Source organism: Felis catus, chromosome D3 (genome assembly GCF_018350175.1).
Source record: "Felis catus isolate Fca126 chromosome D3, F.catus_Fca126_mat1.0, whole genome shotgun sequence".
NCBI lineage: Eukaryota > Metazoa > Chordata > Mammalia > Carnivora > Felidae > Felis > Felis catus.
Window position 1 is genome coordinate 21,160,713 of NC_058379.1, and position 8,364 is coordinate 21,169,076.

The 8,364-nt window shown below is 49.9% G+C and overlaps 1 protein-coding gene across 1 annotated transcript in view; it reads right to left on the reverse strand.

Annotated features, from left to right (window-relative positions):
* The window catches only part of SLC5A1 (solute carrier family 5 member 1), a 153,877-nt gene extending 147,868 nt beyond the window's left edge, over window positions 1–6,009 (reverse strand). Inside the window, exon 1 of the mRNA XM_045041046.1 lies at window positions 5,881–6,009. The gene's annotated coding sequence lies outside the window, so the exon portion shown is untranslated. The remainder of the gene's footprint in view (window positions 1–5,880) is intronic.
* Window positions 6,010–8,364: the final 2,355 nt, after the last annotated feature.

Genomic DNA, 8,364 nt, shown 5'->3' on the forward strand with positions numbered 1-8,364 from the left:
CAAAACTACAGTTAGATACCATTTCACACCCACTAGGATGGCTATAATTATAAATAAACAAGTAAGTAAGTGTTGGTGAGGATATGGAGAAGTCAAACTCTTGTATGTTACTGGTAGATCGCTTCTCAGCCTTTTGGCTAAGATCAAGTGTTACTGGTAGGAACGTAAAATGATATAGCCAGTGTGAAAAACAATTTGGTGGCTCCTCAAAAAGTTAAACATAGAATTACCATGTGATCCACAATTGTACTCCTAGGTATATACCCCAAAGAGTTGAAAACATTCATATACACAAAAACTTGCACACAAATATTCATAGCAGCACTATTCATAACACTCAAAAGATGAAAATAACCCAAATGTCCATTAATTGATGAAAGAATAAGCTAAATGTGGTATATCCATATGATAGAATATTATTTAGCCACAAAGAGCAGTGAAGTATTGATACATGCTATAATATTGATGCACCTTGAAAATATTGTCCTGAGTGAAACCAGACACAAAAGACCACATATTTGTGATCCCACATACATGAAATGTCCAGAACAGACAAATCCATAAAGACAGAAAGTAAATTCTTGGTTGGCAGGGATTGAGGGAAGGGAGAATGAAAGTGACTGCTAACAGATACAGAGTTTCTTTTAGGAATAGTAAAAATGTTCTAGAAATAGATACTAGTGGTGTTTGCAAAACTTTTCGAATATACTAAAAACCAATGAGATGTATATTTCAAAGGGTCAATTTTACACTGTATAAATTATATCTCAACTTTTAAAAAGTAAAATTAATTGTGGTTATGGTTGTATGAGTCTACAAATATACCAAACACCATCAAATTGTATATTTTAAATGAGTGAATTGTGGGGCGCCTGGGTGGCTCAGTCGGTTGAGTGTCTGACTTTGGCTCAGGTCATGATCTCACAGTCTGTGAGTTCAAGCCCTGCATTGGGTTCTGTGCTGACAGCTCAGAGCCTGGAGCCTGCTTCAGATTCTGTGTCTCCCTCTCTCTCTGCCCCTCCCCTGCTCATGCTCTGTCTCTCTCTGTCTCAAAAATAAATTAAAAATTTTTTAAAAATTTAAATGAGTGAATTGTATGGTATATGAATTATATCTCAATAAAGCTACTACAAAAAAAAATTGCAAGACTACAGTTCAAATCCAGGTCTTTCCATGTCCAAAACTAATGCTTTTAACCATTACACCACACTGTCTTATTTGCAAGGTAATCCCAGAAGGGCTCTTTGCGTCTCTCCTTTCCTCAAACTCTCCTTGCCTTGTCCTGCTCTCTGAGCCTCAAAAGCTCCAGGCAAGTGTTTTCTTCTCCCTCAGCACAGCATTGTCCAGCTCATTCCCACTGCAATAACCACCAAGTGTCTACAATCTAAAGCCAAATCTCCTTAACCTGGAAGTCAAGGCCTCTCAAGATCTACCTCCAACTTTCTTTTCCTAGGACTCTGCTCCACATGCCAACATCCTAGCCAAATATTTCTCCCTGCCCTTTCCTGAATCATGCCCTTTCCTGCTGTCCAATGTGCCTGAAAATCCTTTCTCCACCCTTCCACTGCATAGCCAAATCCTGTCCCTCTGCTCTGATACCACCTGGCACTTTCTCTGAGTTCAAAGTCACACACACACACACACACACACACACACACACACACACACACACAGAGGCCTTAATTTTGCTTCCTCTGAGCTCTTGTGCATCTCTATTTCTCCATGCATTTGTCCCTATATGAAGGTATTTGGACATACATTCTTTAAGGACAGCACATAAAACAACCCAAAGCACCCAGCACAGCATCTGGCACACAGTGGTAGTCACAAAAGTCACATCAAACTAACTGAAGTGAATTCAATCTCTTGTCATCTCACTGCTCTTTTCCACTAATGGCAGTTATCCTGCCAACTAGAAACACTATGGGCAGTTTGAACAAGGTGTTTAGAATGTTAATAGATGAAAATGGGTTGCAGCCACATTCGTTTCATATAAATTATAAATGAGTTTTATGGCCTTGGTTGCCTTGACTACCCAGCTATTGGTTGGCATACCCTGCTCAGCCCAGGGGGTAGAAATGTTCCCATAGCAGGGTGATGTGAGGCAGGGGTGACATGAAGGGGAAAAGAATTCAGTATTTGAGATACCAGCACCCTCTGAATCCTTCATACTGTCACCATATTGGGAACCCTTCTGCCCCTTCCTCAACTCTGAGACAGGCAAGGGGGTGGGAAGTCCAGAGGGGTGTGCTGCAGTTCTGCTCTCACAAGGTCACAGGAAGAACCAGACCAATAGGCCCCACACTGGGTTTTATGTAGGATTGTTCTCTTTGAAGGTGCCCTTCAATTTCCTAACCACTGCTGCCCCCTGGTGTCCTGACCAGCCACAGCCTACAATGTCCCCCCAGCCCTACCCTCTAGAGCAGCACAGCCCAATAGATATATTTTGTGAGCCACAAGTGTAATTTTAAATTTCTGGTACCCATATTAAAAAAGGTAAGAGGGGCACCTGGGTGGCTCAGTCAGTTGAGTGTATGACTTTGGATCAGGTCATGATCTCACAGTTTGTGAGTTTGGGCCCTACGTCAGGCTCTGAACGGACAGCACAGAGCCTGCTTGGGATTCTCTTTCTCCCTCTCTCTCCCTGTCCCTCCCCCACTAATCCCCCTCTTCCAAAATAAATAAATAAACTTTTTTTAAAAGGTAAAAATAAACAGGTGAAATTAATTTTAATAATATATTTTATTTAATCCAATAGGTCCAAAAAATTAAATATTCAACATGTAATCAAAAAAAAAAATTCTTAGTGAGATATTCTATATTTCTTTTCTATATTAAATCCTCTAAAACTGGTGTGTATTTTACACTTGCAGGTCACCTCAATTCAGACAAGCCATATGTCAAGTGCCAACAGCCACATGTGGCCAGTGGCTACTATACTGGACACCTTAGCTCTAATGCCTTGAACAGCACTGCCCCTGCTGGCCTGACCAGTGCTGTCCTGGGCCCCAAGCCAAATACTACCTTTAGACTAATCCTCTCCCCTGAGCTCCAGGCTCTTCCCAGCTGCTTGCTTGTCATCTTCACTTGCCTAACAGAAATCTTTGCAAGGTCTACAAAACTGCATTCTCATTTTCTATCCCAAAATCTATCCTTACAACCCACTCCAACTCAGTCAGTGACATCACCACCCATCTAGTTGCTGGCATTAACATCCAAAGAGCCATCCTTTTCCTTCACCTCTGCCCTGCATCCAGTCAGCAAATCCTTTCAATACAGCCCATAGATATATCTGTTTGCTTACCTCCATCTCCACAGCTACTACCCTAGGCCGACAATATCTTGCCTGGACGATTAGAGTAACTTCTTAACTGCTTCCACTCTTCCCCTTGTACCACCTCACTCCACAACCACACAGAGCAGCCAGAGGATCAGATTTCTCCCCTGCCCACATCCCTCCACCAGTTTCCCAGTGCCTTCTAATAAATCCACCTCCTCACTTAGCTTTGCCATGTCCTTCATTACCTGCTCCCTCCACCTCACTTTCCCAGCAGCCATTTGTTTCAAACCTGTTTAACTCATTCCCACTTCCTGCTCCGTTTGGAATGTTCTTCCTCCAGACCTTTGCATGGCTGGCTCTTTCTCACCATTGAGGTCTCTGCGTGGCCTTCCCTTACCACCCTATCTGTCATAGTCCCTTCATCCTTAGTTATTTTCTATCCCATAACCTTGTTTTCATTTTCTTCATAGCATTCATCACTCCCTGAAATTGTTCTTTTCTTTTCTGTCTCCTTCCATTATAACATAAGTTCTATGAGAGAAAGGATTTCCTTCTATTGTTCATCTCTCTTCCTCTAGCAACTAGAACAATACCTGAGAGAGAGTAACATACGAATAAATGAATGAGTGCTATTCCCTCAGTCTGGAACACTCTCTCCACTTCATGGCTGGCTCCTTCTCCCTCAGGTCTTACATTAAGTGTCATTTTCCCAGAGAACCTCCCAGACTGCTATACTTATTTTCTATCTCAGCATCCTCATTGCTACACTCATAACACATTTTTAACTATAGCCAATTTGACTTTTTTTTTCCTTCTTTTTTGTCTTCCTTGGACTGCTTTTTTTTTTTTTTTTTTTTTTTTTTTGAGAAAGAGAGAGAGAGAGCAGGGGAGAGGGGCAAAGGGAGAGGGAGAGGGAAAGAGAGAATCTAAGCAGGCTCCACACCCAGCACAGAGCCTGACATGGGGCTCAATCTCATGACTGTGAGATCATGACCTGAGCAGAAATCAAGAGGCAGATGCTCAACTGACAGAGCCACCCAGGAACCCCTTCTTGAGACTGCTCTTAATACTACTCTGTACCCTGTACTTCAGAAACAGAGACAACATCTGTGCAGTTCACTCTTGTCACCCACCACCTAGCACAAGCCTGACATGTGATGGATGCCCAATATACCTGTTGAATGAATAACCAACACTTCCTGGTGGCTCCCAGCCCTGCCCAGGTAAGTGACCTAGTAGGGGTATCCTACCAGATCCCTTATAAGAAGCCTGCCTTACCTGGTCTTCTCCGGCTTCCAGGAACTGCATCTCCTACCTCACTGGACCACTGAGGAAGCCTGGGCATGATATGATCTGGGGATCCAACTTTGAAGTAAGGGGAGACACTGGAGCCAAAAGAATGAAGCTGTCCCTAGAGTATGGCTAAGGCTTGTCCATTTCCTTCCCTCCCTCTCCCAGGGTCAGCAGAGCCTTCCTCCCAACGAGGGTCCCAAGAGCTCACCATGTTGGGCAGAGGGAAGGTTTCTGCCTCCTGAAACCCAGCTACCACCCTCCCAAGTACCGATTCCCACCCCCAGCAGTCTGAACATATGGCCAGACACTTTTAACCCTTCCATTTACCAGAACAAAAAGCAACAGGGTCTGTTCCCAATCCCCACACTATGGCTGGTCAGAATTCCACAGTGTCCTTGCGGGAGCTCCCCACTCAGGAATTTTACTTCCACTCAAGTGTCAGGCCTTGGAGGTCATGGAATCCAAGCTCCTCATCTTACAAGAGCCCAGAGAGGAGAAGGGACTCGCCCAGAGTCACAAGCCCAAGGCCAGAACCCTGGGCTCCCCTGTAACCCAAGGGTTCAGGCCACCTCTGGCTCTTCTTTCTTCCACACCCCCTCCCTCACCTCAAAAAAACAACATGACCTCTTCACACCTGGGCTTTCACCTCCTCGGTCTCGTCTCCAACCCACAGTATGGAGTAGAGTTGGGAGTCGGTGGTGGGGTACAGAGATTGTTTCCCCCACTCGAGAGAGGTGCACAGTAACACTGAGCGCAGAATGGTTACGTGGCTCCCACAAGGACACACAGCGAGGCCGAAGCAACACCACGACCGGAAGCCAGGAATCCTCTCCCCACTCAGGGCCGGGCCCCACTGCCGCTGAGCCTTCTGGAAGGCAGACTCGGGGCCACCCTAGGCGCGCTGCGGAGTCCGAGGAGGCGAGCGGGTTAGGCCGCAAGCGCCGCCTCTCCCGGGCCAGACGCCGTCTGCACAGAAAGGGCCGAACTCGGAGGCGTCTCCAGCTCAGCCACCTGAGCGCGGGCCTGGCCCTTCCACTGGAGCTCCGCGAGCGCCCCGCGAGCGCTACGGCACCCAGGACCCTCGCCCCGCCACGGGCCACTCCTCCCCGAGGGCCTGGAAGAGCCGAGGCCCAGGGTCCGCACGCTTCCTCCCTCACCACCCTCACCGTGCACGGGGCCAGCACGCCAGGACACGGGAGACAAGGACACCGTGAGGGCCCTCTCGCCGCCCAGCAGGACACTCAACAACTGATGGAGGGACCGACGGAGACACTGGCTGTGACTCGACCGCCTGCTGATGGACTCACCGGACTGGCTGACAGGATAGCAGATGGGATTGACAGACTGACAGGATTGACTGACCGGCTGACTGAGCCGCTTGGCTGGCAGGCTGACCGACAGGACTGACTGGCTGACTGACTGGCTGACTGGCAGCCTGACTGACTGGCTGACTGACTGGCTGACCGGCTGACTGACTGACAGCCTGACTGGCAGGACTGACTGACTGGCTGACCGGCTGACTGACTGACTGGCTGACCGGCTGACTGACTGACAGCCTGACTGGCAGGATTGACTGACTGACTGGCTGACTGACTGGCTGACCGGCTGACTGACTGACAGCCTGACTGGCAGGACTGGCTGACTGGCTGACTGGCTGACTGGCAGCCTGACTGACTGGCTGACTGACTGGCTGACCAGCTGACTGACTGACAGCCTGACTGGCAGGACTGACTGACTGGCTGACTGGCTGACTGACAGCCTGACTGGCAGCCTGACTGGCTGACTGACTGACTGACCGGCTGACTGACTGACAGCCTGACTGGCAGGATTGACTGACTGGCTGACTGGCTGACTGGCGGGCTGCTTGTACTGGCTGACAGGATGGTCGACGGGAATGACAGCCTGACTGACTGGCTGGCTGGCTGGCAGGATTGACTGGCTTCCGGCTGACTGACTGACAGCCTGACTGGCAGGACTGGCTGACTGGCTGACTGGCTGACTGGCAGCCTGACTGGCAGCCTGACTGACTGGCTGACTGACTGGCTGACCGGCTGACTGACTGACAGCCTGACTGGCAGGACTGACTGACTGGCTGACTGGCTGACTGACAGCCTGACTGGCAGCCTGACTGGCTGACTGACTGGCTGACCGGCTGACTGACTGACAGCCTGACTGGCAGGATTGACTGACTGACTGACAGGCTGACTGGCGGGCTGCTTGTACTGGCTGACAGGATGGTCGACGGGAATGACAGGCTGACTGGATTGCCGGGCCGGCCGGCTGGCTGGCTGACAGGCGGGCTGTAGTGACGGGCCGGCCATCTAGACTGACTGGCGGGTTGGCGGCTGCGAGCGTCGTGGCTTGTCTCAGTCTCGCCCTCCACCTCTCGTTCACTTCACGCCAGCTCACGGCGCCGCTTCTACCGCCACCGACCTGTTCCTAAACCGAAGAGCTTGGAGCTTGACGGACGCTACTCTCTCCTCCGCCGGAGCCACGCGCGGCTTGGAGACCCGCAATGGTGGAAGGGGCGGGGCCGGGGCGGGACTTGGGTGGGAGGGGCCGAGCGGCGGGAAGGGGTGTGACCCGGCGCTCCAGAACCCGCTTTTCCGGATCTCAAACCCCGTTGGTTCTCCCGCCGGGTCTCCTTCTCCTCCTTCCCAGTCGGGGTAGCCGGGCCCCCTCTGGACCCTGCGTCGCACTGCGGACCTGTCCGGTGACCTGATGGGGTGAGAGAAGTTCACGGCTGCCCCTTAGATCCCCTAGAAGCCTGGGCATCCCCACCGCTGCAGAGCCCCGCTGGGGCGGGGGACCGCGGGACCCTTCCGGGGCCAGACGGGCAGCAGAGCACGTCAAGGGTAGAAACCCCCTACTACCCCCGGGCCCCCAGAAATCTTTGAGGACTCTACATGGCCCTGGGGGGAACTGAGCAAGCGGGGGGGGGGGGGGGGGGAAACCAGTGAAATTTGCAATGTCTCTGTTACTAGGCCCAGAATTGCCCCTCTTCCCCACTTGCCCCCTCCTGCCATCCGCCTAGACCTCAGCGGCTCGTGTGCAAACCCACCTACCTTCCAGAGGGCCATTTCTGGAGCATGGTGAACACTATCGAGCCCCTAGGTGGCAGCAAAGGCCCGGGAAAGTTGTCCCAAAAAGGTCCCTTCGTTCCGCTCTAATCCCAGAAAGGCTGGGAAGGATGGAGTCACTTCTAAGAGGAGAAAATTGAAGTCCAGTGCGTCAGGAACATGCTCACGTCACGCAGCGATTTGAACTCTAACTTCCTGCCCCAGAAGAAGAGGAGACAAGGCAGAAACAGGAGAGACTAACAGGGAGAGTCCATAGAAAGTGATGGCTCAGAGCACAAAAGCACTAAGATCTGCCGTCCCAACGGTGTGTATGACACTGGAAGCCTCCTCACGTCTCTGAGGCTCTATTTCCTTACCTGTAGAATTAGGGACAAGAAGGACCCCTGCTTCATCGTTTGTTTTGAGGATTAATGAGATGCTGCATGGAAATCACTTTGCACAGTGCCTGGCAACTATTAAGTGCTCAGTAAATAGTCAATGATTTAGTAAAGTAAAGCAGCGTTCCACAGGCCACCAAGACAACACATAGCCAGGATCTGAGTGTGATGTTCTTTTTTAATGTATCAACTCGGCCAAGTTACACTCCTGTTATTCAATCAAGCACTAATCTAGATATTGTGATGAAGGTATTTTGTAGATATAATTAAATAAATTGACTTTAAGGGAGATTATTCTAGATAATCTTGGTAGGGCTGATTCAATCAGTTAAAA